Raw genomic sequence first — 17,540 nt, 5'->3', positions numbered from 1 at the left:
TCTAAGCGAAGGTGGCAAGGGGTGATTCATTGTTTATCATAGTTCGATGGAGCGTGTGTGGTTTACCGGCACATCGAATAGGTGATCGCTACAATGAAGGCACCATGTGAATTTGCATGATAATTCACACCCGCTTTGTGATCCTCGGCATCCCAGTCACAAACGAGAGGGGCATATCGAGATTTAAACATGCCATTGAATAGTTTCAATGAATCTCATCCGAACCTAGTAATTCTCAAAAACACTTAGGACTAATAGTTTAAGTTTTGTAATGGAGAATTAGTGAATCGTCATTCACTTACCTTCAATTTATTTGCATGTTAGATTACGGCATCCCTTTTCTAGTATGTAAATGTTATTGTTGGATCCTAGCCCTAATTTTTCTTATTGGGTGATAATTAGGGATTCTTATTCTAATCTATCTTTGTCCTTTTTTCTAATTGTAGATGTCGAACGCTAACAACGCTGCTGCTAGTTCTTTCACGTTGATGATCCTTTGCCAAAAGGTCACCTTCGATGGAACGAACTTTAGCGAATGGATAAGATACATTCGCACCATTGCTCGCTATGAGGATAAGGAGTATGTCCTCGATGAGAAGCTCGAGAAAATCAACCCCGAAGTTGCTACTCCCGCCGAAATCACCGCCTTTGAGACTCATGAGCGAGATGCAACGAAGGTACATTGCATCATGATCGCTACCATGAACTCCGAATTCCAAAAGTCCTACGAGGACATGTACCCGTACGAGATGCACCAAGACTTATTGGAGAGATACCACCAAAACGCGAGACAAGAGCGTTATGAGATTTTCACCGACATGATTTCCGCTAAGATGGGTCATGGAGAATCTCTTACCGTGCACTTGCAAAAGATGCAAAGGTATGTCGACCGCCTTCGCAAGTTAAATGTTGACTTCGGTGAAGACTTGGCGATCGATATGGTGCTTCACTCTTTGCCTCCAATGTACAACCAATTTAGGATGACCTACCACATGAACAAGGAAGAGGTCACCCTAAGCAAACTCCAAGGTCTCTTGAGGGTCGCTGAGAGCAACTTCAAGGACAAGTCTGTTGCACCCACTCCCAATCCGCCCGCTGCTCCTGTCTTGGCTATTGGTCAAGGAAAGGGAAAGAAGAGGAAGGCTTCATCCAAGAACCATCGCAAGGTTAAAGCCCGAGATGGTGCCTATTCTAGTGGGAAGAAAGTTGATCCCGCTAAGCCCTGCCCTAACCCGAAGGAGGCAGAGTGCCACCACTGCCACAAGATAGGACATTGGAAGAGAAGCTGCCCAGATTACCTGCAAGCAATCAAAGAGGGAAAGATCAAGCCATCTTTCGCAGGTATATACACAATCAAATCTAACGATTCTAATCATGCTATTTCTTGGGTTCTTGATACCGGTTGTGGTTATCACATTTGTTCTAATGTGCAGGGACTAAGAAGAAGTAGGGATGTGGAGCAAGGAAGGATCAATCTAATCATGGGGAACAGAAGATCGTCGCGTGTGACCAAGATTGGAGTGTATTCTTTAGTGCTTAGGAATAGTTTGGTTTTAGATTTGAACAATTGTTGCTATTCGCCAGAAATGGCTAGAAACATCATTTCATTTCATGGTTTATATAGACAAGGATTTAGATTTTCTTTTAATAATGAGAATGGTTCTATTTTGGCTTATCTAAATGGTGTCTTTTACTTTGAAGCTATACCATGTAATGGAATATATGAAACTGTTATGATTGTTGATAACTTAGGAAATGATGTTTTGAATATTGATTCTTCCACTAGTATGGATAAAGCATCCTTGTAGCATTGTCGTCTTGGACATGTCAATAAGAAATGCATAGCGCAACTCCAAAAGGATGGAGTGTTGGTGTCATTTGACCTTAGGGAAGATGACACATGCAAGTCTTGTTTGCTTGGAAAGATGACTAAGTCACCCTTCACGAGTACATGTGAAAGGGGCGAGGGTCTATTGGACCTAATACATACCGATGTATGTGGACCATTTAGATCAACCACGAAGGATGGGAACCGCTTCTATGTGACTTTTACCGATGACTATAGTAGATATGGGTATATCTACTTAATCAAGCAAAAGTCAGACACCTTTGAAAAGTTCAAAGAGTTCAAGAATGAAGTGGAGAATCAATTGGGCAGGAAAATCAAGATGCTTCGATCCGATCGAGGAGGAGAGTACCTAAGTCTTGAATTCCACGATTATCTAAAGGAGTGTGGAATAGTTTCACAATTGACACCTCTTAGGACACCGCAGTTGAATGGTGTGGCAGAAAGGCGTAATCGAACCTTATTGGATATGGTTCGCTCTATGATGATTCGTGTGTCACTACCTATCTCTTTTTGGGGGTATGCCTTAGAGACTGCCGCCCATGTCCTTAACCGAGTCCCTACTAAGAAGGTTGCCAAAACACCTCACGAGATGTGGACAGGGAAAGCTCCCTCGTTGGCACATATCAAGGTTTGGGGTTGCTAGGCTTTCGTAAGATGAGATACTCACGACAAGCTTGAACCTCGAAGTGAGCGATGTATTTTCATCGGCTACCCACAGACATCCTTTGGATATCTCTTCTATAGACCGAAGGACAATGTTGTCTTCGTTGCGAGGAGAGGAGTTTTCCGAGAGCGAGAACTCATGAGCCAAGGAGACAGTGGGAGGCAAATCGAACTTGAAGAGATTCAAGAGTCGATAGATGAAGGAACCTCTACCGCTGGCATTCAACCCGAGGAGGAAACTCCGGTTGAACCGATTGACGAATCCTTACCTCTTAGACGTTCCGATAGAGTTAGAGTTCATCCCCAGTTTTATGGCTTTCATACTACTACCGAAGGGGACACGTATATTAGTGATGGTACACTAGTAAACCTTGATGAACCTAATAGCTATAAGGAAGCCATGGCAGGCCCGGAGTCTGCAAAGTGGAAAGAGGCAATGGATAGCGAGCTTCAATCCATGTATGATAACCAAGTTTGGAATTTGGTTGATTACGTGCCCGAACGTAAGACCGTTGGGTGCAAATGGATCTTCAAGAAGAAGACCGACGTGGATGGGAACGTACACACATATAAAGCGCGATTGGTCGCGAAGGGCTTTACTCAAACTCCTGGAGTTGACTATGATGAGACCTTCTCACCAGTTGCGAAGATTAAATCTATTAGAGTGATGCTAGAAATTGCCGCATTTCATGATTATGAGATTTGGCAAATGGATGTCAAGACCGCTTTCCTTAACGGAAAGTTGCCTGAGGATGTTTACATGGCTCAGCCAGAGGGGTTTGTGGATCCGAAGCATCCGAATACAGTGTGTAAGCTTGAGAAGTCCATTTATGGACTTAAGCAAGCGTCTCGCAGATGGAATCTTTGCTTCGATGAGAAAGTAAAAGAGTTTGGATTTGTACGAAGTGAAGACGAATCTTGTGTATATGTCAAAGCCAGTGGGAGTATAGTAAGCTTCCTCGTTCTATATGTCGATGACATGTTACTCATAGGAAACGACATCCCGACTCTGCAGGAGGTTAAGTCCTGGCTCGGGAAGTGCTTCGCTATGAAGGACCTCGGAGAGGCTTCTTACATTTTGGGAATAAGGATAGTAAGAGAAAGAAGTAAGAGACTAATTGGACTTAGTCAGAATACTTACTTAGAGAAGGTACTAAAAAGTTTTAGTATGGAAAACTCAAAGAAGGGAGAACTACCGATACAAAGTAATGCCAAATTGAGTAAGACTCAAAGTCCGAGTACCGAAGCTGAGATAGCAGAAATGAGCCGAGTACCATACGCTTCCGCTGTTGGCTCAATCATGTACGCTATGACTTGTAATCGCCCTGATGTAGCCTTCGCTTTGAGCATGGTTAGCAGATATCAAGGGAATCCTGGCAAAGCACATTGGATTGCGGTGAAAAATATCCTTAAGTACCTTCGGAGGATGAAGGAATGGTTGTTAGTCCTCGGAGGGAGTGATGACTTGAAGGTGCGAGGGTATAGTGATGCCAGCTTTCAGACCGACAGGGACAACTACCGTTCGCAGTTGGGCTGGGTCTTTACCCTAAATGGAGGAGCAGTGACATGGAAGAGTTCCAAGCAGGAAACCGTAGCTGATTCAACGTGCGAATCAGAGTACATTGCAGCGAGCGAAGCGTCGAAGGAGGCAATATGGCTAAAGAACTTCATCGGTGATCTTGGAGTTGTACCTGCCATAAAGGATCCAATGGAGATTTTCTGTGATAACGAAGGCGCGGTTGCCTTGACCAAGGAACCGAGGGATCATGGTAGATCAAGACATATCGACAGAAAGTATCACTTCATTAGACATCGTGTAGAAGAAGGACAACTCGTAGTGAAGAGGATATCATCAGAAGATAACCCAGCAGATCCGCTTACGAAGGGACTGAGTAGGGTTAAGCACTTGCAGCATGCTAGGAGTATTGGGCTGAAGGATGATATTAGCATAGATTAGATAGTATTAGAAACGTGTAATAGATAAATGTAATTGACATTTGATGATTAAATAAAGGAGTTTTATTTATGAGTAATGTTACTATCTTATGTTAATTGTTTAGCTATTGTTTCACTTTGCATGTTTTGACATCCAGAATAATTGAGTTTATTAGGAATAATCGAATTGTTCAAATGGTCCACAATCGTTCATATGTTGGGAGTAGATATGAATGAAGATTGTCATGAATTGGTGTGTAGAATGTCTAAATGGTGTTAGACATAGCAAAGGATTGCTGCAACGTTCATGAGTGCTTATGAACTAGTTTTGAGCATTGGAATAAACCCGCGCTTGCTGGAATCACCTTATGGAATACGATAAAAGGTGGTCGCAAGACGATAATATCATATAGTCTTAAAACCTAAATATATGATTTATTATTTGTTAATTGATTGTACATTGATAATACGAAAACGCATCAGTAACTTGGTGTTATAAAACGTATTGTTGTGTATAGTTGGTTAATGAATAAGTAATGCATATAAGTCAAAGTTTATCAGTAACTTTTAAGGTAAAAGCGATATCTCGGCCGCTCGATGATTTGATTTGACTTATGTGCCGGGCCCGGTCAGAACTAAATTGATGTGTTCGATTAAGTTCTATGTCAAATAAATCAGAGATCGAGAAACCTAAATGCTTGACTAACCATTCCATAGGATTGTCAGCATGATATCTAACAGAGGACTATACATTCCCTTATCTAAAGGACAAGATTGATTAGATCAGAGTTGACAGCGTCTTTGAGAGCTACGATTGCAAACCGAATTGTACTTGTGCATATAGTTACTAGACTTATCCAAGTGGGAGACTGTTGGAATAGTGCCTAAGGCTGCAACTATATTAGACAAGTATTTGACCCGGTTGTGCATGGTCCTTTTGGGTTGCCTTCACCATAGCAACTTGATAGGATGATTTATTAAGAGAGAGTAAATATTATTAATATATTATGAGAATAATATAATGAATAATATATTTGTTATTTGATTAATATAAGTCATAGAATTAATTAGAATTAATTTGGTGACTTAAAGAGATTAATTAAATAAAGGGGTATAAACTGTCAATTGTTTGATAGTTAAACTTTAGACTGTAAATCCATTGGGATATGCTTTGGACGAATTCTATGAGATATAGGATAGCTAAAATCGTCCAAAGGCTTATCTATGGAATGGATTTGGATAGCCTTAAGAGAAGATTATCCAATTAGGGTTTAGGTTGTAACCCTTAAGGAGTCTACAAGTATAAATAGACCCCATGGCATAGGGAATTGGATACCTCTCCTAAAGTAAGAGAACCCTGGCCGAATTCCTCCCCTCTCCTCTCTCCTAAATCATTCTTCTTGCTATTGGTGTTTGTAAGCCATTAGAGGAGTGACATTTGTGACTCTAAAAGCTCCAACACCTCAAGATCAACAAGGAACTCAAAGGTATGATTCTAGATCTGTTTCAATGTTGTTATTTAACCTAATTAGTCATTAGAAGACTTGGATTCAAAGCATCTTTATTAGAAAGCCTAGATCCAAGCAATAGGGTTTTGCATGCGCACATAGGGAAGTTCTTATGGCTAAAACCCATCATGTACAACTTTAATTTTGAACAAATGTAAACTTTGATATGTAATGTAATGGTTGTTTACTTTACTTACTATGTGGATTGGATTTGATACTCAACGTGGAGTCCGCCCCGGAAATGTTTCCGCCTTAGGTTTTCGGGGTGTGACAGGGTCGTCGAGGCATCTTTCTGCCATGGAACAGAAAGATGTTGAGTATCTGTGCTTTTTGTGAGAGTGTGATCCTATAAGCTAGGTGTGAGGCACGAACTTAGGTACAACGTCAAAGTAAAACATATAAAAATTTTACTAATATTATCCGCATTTGATACATGAAAATTTTGCTCGTAAGAGCATACATAAGTGATACTAGTTCGACAGCATAACGGCTCTATGAGTAGTGTAGTCACTTAAACATAGAGTCGGGGTACACAGCATGGATCCTAATTACATAGCACTAAAAAAAACTGATACGGCTATCCCTAGTACTCCATGGAGTGTCCTAAGATAAGGGGTGAGATCATATGTCGAAGTGTTGAGACAACAACTGAGCCATCTCCGTGATGTCTCCAATGACCTCATCCCTCTCATGCTCAGCTCGCACTGCACGTGCTTCCATGGCGAACAGCTTTTGCCGCAGGGCGGCAATCTCAGCCTCGGGGGAGCGATTCTCCCTTGCGGGGTTCACTGGTGGGGCGGGGTGGTCCTGCTGTGCCTCGCTAACAAATGACGTGGCGTGATCTTTGCCTGAGTCTTGTCCTTCCTCCACGTCATCATCGGCCTCCTCGAACTCATAGTCGGTGTCCGTGTACTTGTCAGGACCGACGTCATGTGCTTCCCCTTGATTCCGTTCAGGTTCATCTTCAAGCATCCCGTGAGCCACTAAGACTTGATGAAACTAAGTACCCTGCTGCTCTCCCTCCATGAAGACTGGGAGAAGGTATATGAATAAACTATCGTTACTCCTATGACTCTACAACTATTGTATAGACTGAACGGATGTTCTCTTCTTGGGGTAATGGGGTATATTTTTAGGTTCCCTAGCTATCACGATCTCTTCAGGACATGTGATAGTTGTACCTTGGAGGAAATGTAGTTGATCAGGCTACATCCACTCCTTGATACGACTAAGAACAGTCCTGGCTTAACCGAGATACTAGCATTATCTTGTTTGGTTCGGTATTATGTTCTTTTTCCTAATACAATCAAGGATGTTTTTATTGTTATGTTTTACTTGTTTTGTTCAGTGTTGTGTTAGTCCCTCTTTTGGTTTATAGTTGCATATCAATGTGTGGTTAGATATGCTAGTTCACTATAAACAGAGCTCTGATACCAACCTGTCACACCCCTGAACCGGACGGCAGAAACGACCGAGGGCTCTTGTGAGTTAAATTGAATACCATCACAATGATTATACATGAATCATAACATCATTCATCACCATGCATTAAAATATTACAACTGATATTGTTTACATTCAGTACATTGTTTTAAACATTACAATTTCATAACATAAACCGTTCGATAAATAATCTAAGCAAAACACCATGACATAACTTGATACGTATTCTTCGGAGGAAACGTCCGAGGGCTCTTGTGACTTAAATTGAATACCATCACAATGATTATACATGAATCATAACATCATTCATCACCATGCATTGAAATATTACAACTGATATTGTTTACATTCAGTACATTGTTTTAAACATTACAATTTCGTAACATAAACCGTTCGCTAAATAATCTAAGCAAAACACCATGACATAACTTGATACGTATTCTTCAGTTTACCTTTTACCTAAGAATACAAGTTATTTTGAAAAACGTGAACATATGAAATGTTGGTGAGTTCATAAGTAATGTTATAGAAAAATGATTTTTGTGAAGTTTGAAAAACCCAGAAAATCCGATATTTTCTGAAAAGAGTATTTGTTTATAAAAAAGTGTGAAGATCCGTAAATATGCTTGTCGATTTTGAAAACATGTATAATTGTTAAATTTTGTTCACATCACATAGGTGAAAATGTTGAACTTCCCGGGAAAACCCGATGTTTTCCCAATATGTGAATTACATGACTTGTTTATTGTTATACCGATACGACGATTGTTTTTTGTTACCCATGTGACATTGGATTAATTAAGGTTTGTGAGTTGTTACAATCACGCATTAATGAAAATGACTAGTTTATAACTACAAATTACGAACGATTCTTGAGGCGTCGTCCATACTACTCACATAATCCAACCACCCTGACTTCTCTTGTTTAACGTCACGAATCTGTTTACTCGAATTCACATAAGCCGGTCAACCGAGGAGAAAGGAGGGTACAAAGCCCCCTTTATTTCCTTAAGTTATTCAAGGCTATCGGGAATGCGAAAGGCACTTGGCCCGACTCGCATTTGACTTCTCGACTTCACTAGCAGTACTAATGGACCGTTGGGGTCCAACAACACAATAGAGCTATTGAAAGTCCTTTTACATGGAAGTAGGTCATAGAAGGCCCATTAACATGTAAGAGTGTCCCCTTCGGGCCCAAAGATCATGTTATTGGGCTAGCAAGGCCCAACAAGCACGACTTGAAACATTCAATCCCAAAGATTGAATATTGACTCCTCGTAGTTATCGCGTGTTTATTGAAGTAGTATGGTTTATTGATTTTTGTTTTGTTATAGATTCGAGACCGAATCAATTCATTTGGTAATGATATTGGTTGTTGAATGTGTATTTGTTATTACGTTTCGCCGATAGTCGTGGATCTCATATTTTGTCGTAAGTAATTTATTAGTTTAAAAGTAATATTTTTACCTTTTCACAACCCTTCTTTTATAAAATTAGCACTTTTAGTCCTTTATATAAAAGAATTTCCATTTTAGTCCTTAAGCCATTTTTCCTGACACTTTAGTATCATAAACTGTTGAAAATACATTTTTAGCCCAAATTTATTTTGTAAACAGCTTTAGTCCTTCCTGAATGAAGTTTTCTCGGTTAGAACCCCCAGTTTCACAACTTTTACAGTTTTGGCCCAAAATAGAAAATTTTTACATTTTTGATCCTTTTTGAATTTGAAAAGCAGTTTTGACCTTTGAAATGGTTTTAATACACTTCAAATCCCCTGTTTTATAGAAAAATTCCTTTTTAGCCCCTCAAACTTGAAAATCTCGCATACTGAGGTTTATTGGGCCGAAAAGCCCAAGTTTAGCCCATTAATTGCAAAATTTACATTTTAATTCCTTCAAAAATGTTTAGTTTCAGAAAAATTGTTATAGAAACTGTTTGGACTCTTTTGATCCTCCAGAATTTATAATTTGTCGGTTTGGGCCCTTAGTTTTGTATTTTTGACAATTTAGGCCCAAAAATGGGTTTTATGTTCAAGTATGTTCATCCTAACCATATGAGTTATTTTTCTTGACTTGATTAGGGTAAAATAGTTTAAGTTATGTTTATTTCCTTCCTCATATTTTAGATCTCGGTTTTTACATACTTTTTGGATAACATATTTATCACAACACATGATATCACACACAAACATGCATCAAATCACACATAGCATACATTTACACATAGATCTACACATTTACTTGTATTCTCCCCTATAAAAACTCATAAAACCGAAAAGAAAGGGGTATGAAACTCACCTTGGGTTGTGTTTTTGGTTTTGAAGAAGATTTGGAGAAGTTTGGTGCTATTTTCGGCCCTAGCAAGTTCCTTGGATGGATCTTGAACTTAGATGTATCTAATGTGCTAGATCACAAGTTTTGCATGAGATAAGGAAGATTGTTGATAAAATGAAGAAGATATGTTATATATCAAAGAGATAACTTACCAAAGATGTGAACTACTTGATGAAAACCTCTTGGAGTGATTTAGAGAGAAATCTAGTTGTGATGTGTGTGTTTGTTTGGTTTCGGCCGAGAAGGAGAGAGAGAGAGAGAGAGAGAGAGAGAGAGAGAGAGAGAGAGACAGAGAGAGTGCTCGCATGGAAAAATGAGATTGCATGGACGTTTGAAGTGTAAAACCTAGATATCGTCTATATAAAAATGATGTGTCATGCAAGAAGTCAACTTTCTCTTTTCCTTTTGGGCTTGGGCCAAGAATTAGGGGAAAGAGAAGAGGGTTTTCGGCCTTAAATGCTTAAGCCCAATTTTCATGGTTATGTTGAGTTATTTTTGGTCCAAATAATTATAAATGTGATTTTTATGATCTATTAAGGCTAAATTAGGTTAATTATGGCCCAATATGGTTCATTTAAATAATTTGTTTCATTCTAGGGCCCAATATGGCCCAAAATATTGAAATTAATGAAAGTGGGTCCAATTAGAGCCCATTCAAGAGTTCTAAGCCCAAGATAGTCCATTTGGAAGCTTATTGGTCCATTGGGCCCAATAAAGAAATCCTAGTCCAAAATGGACTTAAACAAGGATTTCTAAGGTTTCCAATTGTTTGTTGACTATTTGCAGTGCTTGTATGAAGTGTTTGATTGAAATTTTGTTGTCATAGAGTAAGCATCATACATGCTTTCATGTTTTTGATTCATAATTGGCATAAGTGTTGTAGTTACAAGGCACAAAAATTTCTAGTTGTGACAGTTGAATTCTTGGCCTTCATGGCATTCCAGTCGGCATTGTCTGAACGTGAACTGGAAGGATTTCTTTTGAAGTATCTCCCTCTTGGCGTGTTATGCCAACCTTGTGCATAGTAGGGAACGTATGCGCGATTAGGACAATTTCTAGCAATGTGTCCAGGTATTCCATAGTGAAACCATGTCTTTTTCTTCACTGTAAAGTTATTTCTTCCTGCCCCTGGTGGCGTATCCTTGCCTTGTCTCTTGTTGCTTCTAATTCAGCCTTCAGGGGTTTCTGTCCTTTCCTGAGTTGATATTCTTCATATCTCAGGTCGTCAACTTCTCTTTTAAATAAATCAATTTGTTCCCAAAGAAATTTTATCGTGGCTTCACAAGCTAGAGTACATGTAACTTCAGTGACTGGAATGTTTTCAGAACTCATTGTTTCTCTACACTTCAAAGCATCAAGTTCTTGAATTACATCAGCAAGACTAAGATGATTGAGATCTTTTGTCTTCTTGATGATAGCCACGTTCATATCCCACGATTTCGGAAGGGAATTCAGTAGCTTTTTGTTTATCTCAAACTTAGACAAGAAGATCCCAGCTATATTCATCTCAATAGTAAGTGTAGTAAATCGCTGCAACCGAGTTTCGAGGGTTTCTCCAGGGATATAATCGAAAATGTTGAAATTTTGTCTTAAAATATCCTGACGACTCTCCTTCATGTTTTCAACTCCCTCGTAGACCTTAAAATCAATTAAAAAGCACAGCTATAAGCCAAAATCAAACTTAAAAGTCAAACCCTTTGATTATAAACCTTAAAAGTCAAATTTAAAAACTTAAACTCAAAAGTCAAACTTAAAAGTCAAACTTAAAAGTCAAACCAAAAAGCTAAATTTGAAAATTTAAAAGTTAAACGAAAAAGTCAAAGTTTAAAGTCGAAGGTCAGACTTGAAAGTCAAAGTCAAAATTTAAGGTCAAAAGTTAAAAAATAAAAGTCAAAAATAAATATATTTTTTTATTTTATTATTATTATTATTATTATTATTATTATTATTATTATTTATTATTATTATTTTATTATAATTTATTATTATTATTATTATTTTTTTGATGAAAAAGGAATTTAAAAATAAAAGAAATTTAATTTTTGGGCTAAAAATGACAATTTTTATGAAACTTGGAACCAAAAAGGAGAGTTTTTTAGTAAAGAATGCGGAGGAAAGGAACAAAGGTGATGCTAGAGGAGTTGGTTAAGGCGTTGGTTGATGAATGGGAGGTCTAAATGCGAAGCGAAGCTGGTTGCGAGGCCGAGGAGTTATGCGAGGACGAGGCTGCTGAGCGAGGCTGCTTCTTGCGAGGCCGTAGACTTCGAGGTCGTAAACCGAGGCCGTGAACTCCTCGGACCGCAAACACCGGCTGCAATCCTCCGGCGACCGTCAACAATTTCCGACCGTAAACTCCGGCCGTGAACTCCGAAACCCTAGCCGCCGGCCACAAACTTCGAACAAAAACACCAATTTTTCGACTTTGAAGCTCCAAAACTCGATCAAAAACCTTTTTTTATGAAAAACACGAAGAACAAACCCCCCTTATTTTTCAGAGATTTTTCCAGAAACGCAAGAATATTTCGAAAATAAGATCAAATAATGCTCCAAATCTGGCAAAATTGACTAATACAACTTGGCTCTGATACCAATTGTAAGTCCCTAAAATGCTTGTGTATCAATCAGATCCGTTTGATGGTGCGGAATCCCAATCAAACGGATGATATCAGATCAAATAGAAGAGAAGGAGAAGAAGAAGAATATGAATCTTGTTTGAATTGATTAGAATGAAGTTCCTTTACACAAGATTCACACAGTTACACACGTATGCTCGTTTTTCTCTCTCTGGCCGTGAACTCTCTTATGTTCATCAATCTCTACTCGTCACCCTAAAACCTATATTTATACTTGGAGAACATGGTCTGTAAATGGGTTTACGGCCGTAAACTCAACCGTAAATATGACCATAAACTCCAGAAATATTACAGAAAAATATAATTGCCCAGAAAAGCAAAGTATAAACCATATTTTGACCCAACAAAAAATGATTTTGTGAGATCTTTTTAATCTATTCACCCATTGAACCATACGACTTTCCCTACTACCACAAATATTCAGGGAGAGTTATTTATTTATTTATTTATTCTTTGTGTGTGTGTGCATGTGGGAAAATGGGAATATATCCATTTTCAACATTCATTACTTCAACAAGTATATGGTTTCCAGCACCAATCTGAAAACCAACATCATAGCCAAGTTTAGAAATGTTCATAATTTCGATAGATGCAGATAAATCAGTTGAAGAGATGCACGGGGAGCCAGATTCAACCATGGTCCTTTTAAGGTCGATTGAGGGTAGATGATCCGTAGGAACGCTGACCGCAGGTGGTGGGTTAGGATTAGGAGGTAGGAACGCTGACCGCGGGTTGTGGGTTAGGATTAGGAGCAATTGAGTTCTTATTGCGGGATATGCTGCCATAAGGCGAAAATCTTGGAGGAGAAGATCATGCTAATTTTCTTCTATTAACCCTCGATTCTTCAAAGTTAAATGCAAAGCGATCATCAAAGGGGTTGATATTTAATTTAGATAATTGCTAGACTTGAGAGATATTATTTACATATGGGCCCATAAACATATTAGGCCTAAAAGGGAAACTTGATCTGGCTCATGAATATGATGGTCCCCACATGAGTTAAAACATTATGAGCAATGTTTTAAAAACCGGTTTTTTTTAGTTGAATCGGTTCCGTGGTTGGTTACCTGTTCGACCGTTGCGACCGCTAGTAGTGGTGTGCATCTTACATCTATCTATCGAACTACTCAATTTGCTATTGAAATCGTCTAATAACACACAATTTCCCAAATCCCCCCTTTCTCCATCCGATTGCAAAACCCTAGAATTTCATAGGCAGCAGTATCTGATATCAAAATGTCCGACAAAATTCCATTACATATCCAGGAGCTAATCATCAAAAGGCTTCCTGTCGTATCATTGCTTCAATTCATATCCATCTCTCGGCGTTACTCAATCACAACATCTGCTTGTAAGGTACGAAGATAAGGGAGTTGATTAATATGTTTCGTAACCTCAATAGGTTGGCTTAATTGGTATGGTTTGTGAGATGAAATTTTGTTGTTTATGATGTTGTTGCATTTTTTAACTCCACTTTCACCTGATTAATCAATTTTGGATGTTCAAGCAAAAAATCAGCCACATTTTCTTCCCAATCCAATTCCCATTTTTTTTTACTTTACCTTCTTCCTCAAGTTTGATTCTGTTTACATGCTCATTCACTTATTCCTTATTTTCGATACGCTAATCGGTTTGTTATTCCACTGGAATGAAGATTTTGTTGTTCGTTTTCACGTTCATGGAGAATGGGTTCAAATAGTCATCATCAATAATCCTTTTCGACTCTCTTTGACGTAAGCATTCCAATATCCTTTGTATTCTTTATAATATGGTAAACATTTTGAAAATAATAACAATTATCATTACAAAATAATACATAAGCAATTTGATAAATTGATTTATTTCCAGTTTCAAAATTGATGTTTTTAAGAAAAATATGTTGTTTGGCAGCTAGGAGATACTATTGAATGGAATAGAATTAACCGACAATGAGAGGAACACAAAAAGTATTTAGTTTATATATTTTCCATCATAATTGAGTAAAAAAATATCTTTTTCATAATAAATGCGTAATAAATAATTATATGCTACAATTATTACGTTAACTTAAAAAACATTATATAACTAGATTATAATCCGTGATAATCATGGTTATAAAAATAAATAATTTTTTATAGTAAAAAGTGATAATTATTAATTAAATATTTTCAATAAATTATTAATTAAAATATTTACATTTTGTTATTTATGTAGAATTATAATAGTTGATTCAAATAAGTATATAAATTATTTTTTTAAGATATGTGAGACAATTTTATTTTGTAAATTAAAAAAAAATAATGATATTGTATAAGTAAATGTTGAAATGCTTATAAAAGTAAAATGAACACAATAAAAAATGGTTTTTATTGGATTACCTTATTTATTGGATTACCTTACCAGATGTATAATTTAAAATTGTCAAAAAAAAAATTATTATTAATATAATTAACTCCAGGCATAAACGCTCTCTCATTTTCAGACCTCACATCTCTCCAACTTCGCATTACAACCACATAAACTCACTATTTACGGTTATACCACGATCATTTTCATTGTTGTTCTCCTTCCTCCCACGGTCTCCTTCATCACGATTTGAAGATCGCAACCCTCGCCCACAACACCCTTGTATCCTTTTCAACGTCTCCCCATGTTTCTTCAACCCCCACGGTTCAACACATATACCAATTGTTGAATTTACCAGATGCTTCTCCCATGTTCCAGCATCAAAACCTACAACTTCCAATCCATTAAACCATGCACAATCTCATTTTGGTGTAGTGAAATCCTCCTTGTAATGCGTAACGCTTAACAGTTATAGGGTAAATTCGCATATCCTTCTTCTACTTCATTCTCTTGACACGACATCTTCCCTAAATCCAAGGTGTTTGCTTGGTGTTATCACGTATGAAAGAAATGCATTTAATGGGGCTCGAAGGCAAACACGATGGGCCAATCCACCATTGTTGTCAACCGTGACCACCAGCTCCAGCAGCTCAAAAAACCTTGCATCTTCCCACTCGACTCCACAAAATTTTCACACACATTACTCTTCTAAATCAATGGAGCTTTGGGGAGCTTTGCTCTGGCTTGAAGAGCCTCAATTTATCCTTCTCTTCACTCTTCCCCTCAACCAACTTTAGTACCATCTCTCTCTATTTGGATTTTTATTTTACATCGAAATTGATGTGTTAAGGTGAGTTTTCTTTTTTCTATTTGAGGTGAGTGAATTCAAAGGAGTAAGGGTTTGGTGTGTTAAAACCGAAATCAATGGCTCGTCCCAGTTTCTTTCGTTGAAGTAGTTGTATGAATTGTTAACTCCCTACGTCGTTTGAACAATTAAAGAAAATATCATTCTGATATATGGAAGTTGGAGCTAGATTTTGGCTGTAAAATATCGTTTACATGTGTAGTTATTTTGAATTCTTAACTTCATATGTCCCCGACCATACAAATTGAACAATTCATGAAGTCATATATACGATGCAAATTGCAATGCTTCACTTTTTGGTGAAATTCCAACCTAATTTATTCGTCCATAACCATTTATTATAAGTTGTTATTTGTAATGATGTTTGTCCACAAGATTATCTTGTCATTTTCAGTGCTATTTAGTATATTTCACATAGAATTGAAAACTTTATTGAACTATATATGTAGTCCAACATTAAAAGAGCTTGTGTCCCATGGACATAGTATCTCATAAGTCTTTTTTTATCCTTGTTGTTCTGATAAAGTGGTGTCCACTTAGATGATGCTTAAGTGCTTAACAAGTATTTGAGAAAATGACTACACACTTCAGCAAACAAAAGGAAAACATACTCAAGGCAAATTTGTAAAAAAGTTAGATATAAGTCATTAATTATAGAACAACGGAGAATCATTCGGATACTCATAATCTAGTGTTGTTGGTGCTCTTTCTTTAGTCTTTACAGACTTCAAAAGGTGTTAGTGTTCCTTCTTTAAAGGCTTTAAAAGTATTGATAGTTTGGACTAATGTTAGTGTGAACAGCATCATAGCACCAATGACTGTCAACGTTTTCCAGGTAGTACTTCGATAAAGGCGTCTCAGTGATTGTCCCGATGAAACCAATACGTATATGCATGAAATTAATATGCTAGTCCAATAATTATCGCAATATGCATCCAATTGTTCCAATTCCTCAGCGTAATAAAAATCCCGAAGGACGACACCCTTGCAAATATCGTTGAAAAGATCTGTGACATCTTGGATGGCTCCGAGGTCGTGTTGAAGGACATTTGACCTCACAAGCAACCAAACATCATAGTTAGTGTCAATGAGTGTCTGCATGAGAAAGGCGAAAGAGGTAACATACTGCCTACTTAATGGGTAGCACTGCTCATACGCAATGAGATTCCTCAAGAACGACGGGGTGGAGTCCTGGATGAACAATTTTGGAATATTTAAAACACCCATCCTGGTAAAAACAGGGGATTGTTTAAATTTCACTGCAAGCAGTGAATCTTCATCCCTTTGTGCCTTGAATTTGACTCCTGCAACAACGATTTTAGTGGCAGAGTATAAGTTCCTTGGGACTAGACCTCACTCGGTAGTAGCTCGAGGCCTGTAGCAGCTTTGGAGAAGCCCAAGGATATGACAAGGCTCTACTGTGTCCCTTCTGTCACAATTCCCAAGGATATGACAAAGCTCTACTGTGTCCCTTGTGATAAGTTCACTATTATTTATGATATTCATATTCTGGAAGAAACAAAAGACAAGGTCAGTTAATGAAGTCCAGTTGGAAATTTGTTTCAAAGTGATGCTGAACAATATTTCAAGGATAAAGAAAGGTATTTGATTTTCTAGAAGCAACAAGTCGTGTTGAATGTCACCCAGCACCAGTATATTGTTGAAATATGGATCATCCTCTTTAATTCTATAGTTGAACCTGTAGAGGAGCCCAAGTATGAAACAACCATCAATAACCATCATTTCATCCAGCTTGGAATCTTCATAGTTTGTAAGACTTGGCCCATAGCATGCTCTTGCAGGTGTTAGAATGCCAATAACAGCGTGCACGCAACGACAAGTTATTTCCTCTATATCCATCGTGGATCCAGCTGTTCCAGAAAATAGTTCGTACTGTTAAATATAAGTGCCTTCGGGGTTGATGTCCCACTTTTTGGTTGGACTGGATTTGTATGATTCGTGGAAACGAGATATAGTTCAAATGTT

The 17,540-nt window shown here is 37.9% G+C and overlaps 1 pseudogene; it reads right to left on the bottom strand.

Moving 5' to 3' along the window:
- Positions 1-16,265: 16,265 nt before the first annotated feature.
- LOC145089101 (UPF0481 protein At3g47200-like) lies at positions 16,266-17,442 on the bottom strand (annotated as a pseudogene).
- Between the last annotated feature and the right edge of the window lie 98 nt (positions 17,443-17,540).

Source organism: Lactuca serriola, chromosome 2 (genome assembly GCF_051521515.1).
Source record: "Lactuca serriola cultivar US96UC23 chromosome 2, Lser_US96UC23_V15, whole genome shotgun sequence".
Lineage (NCBI taxonomy): Eukaryota > Viridiplantae > Streptophyta > Magnoliopsida > Asterales > Asteraceae > Lactuca > Lactuca serriola.
Note: the sequence above shows the minus strand (reverse complement) of the source record. Positions and strands in the feature narration are given on the sequence as shown.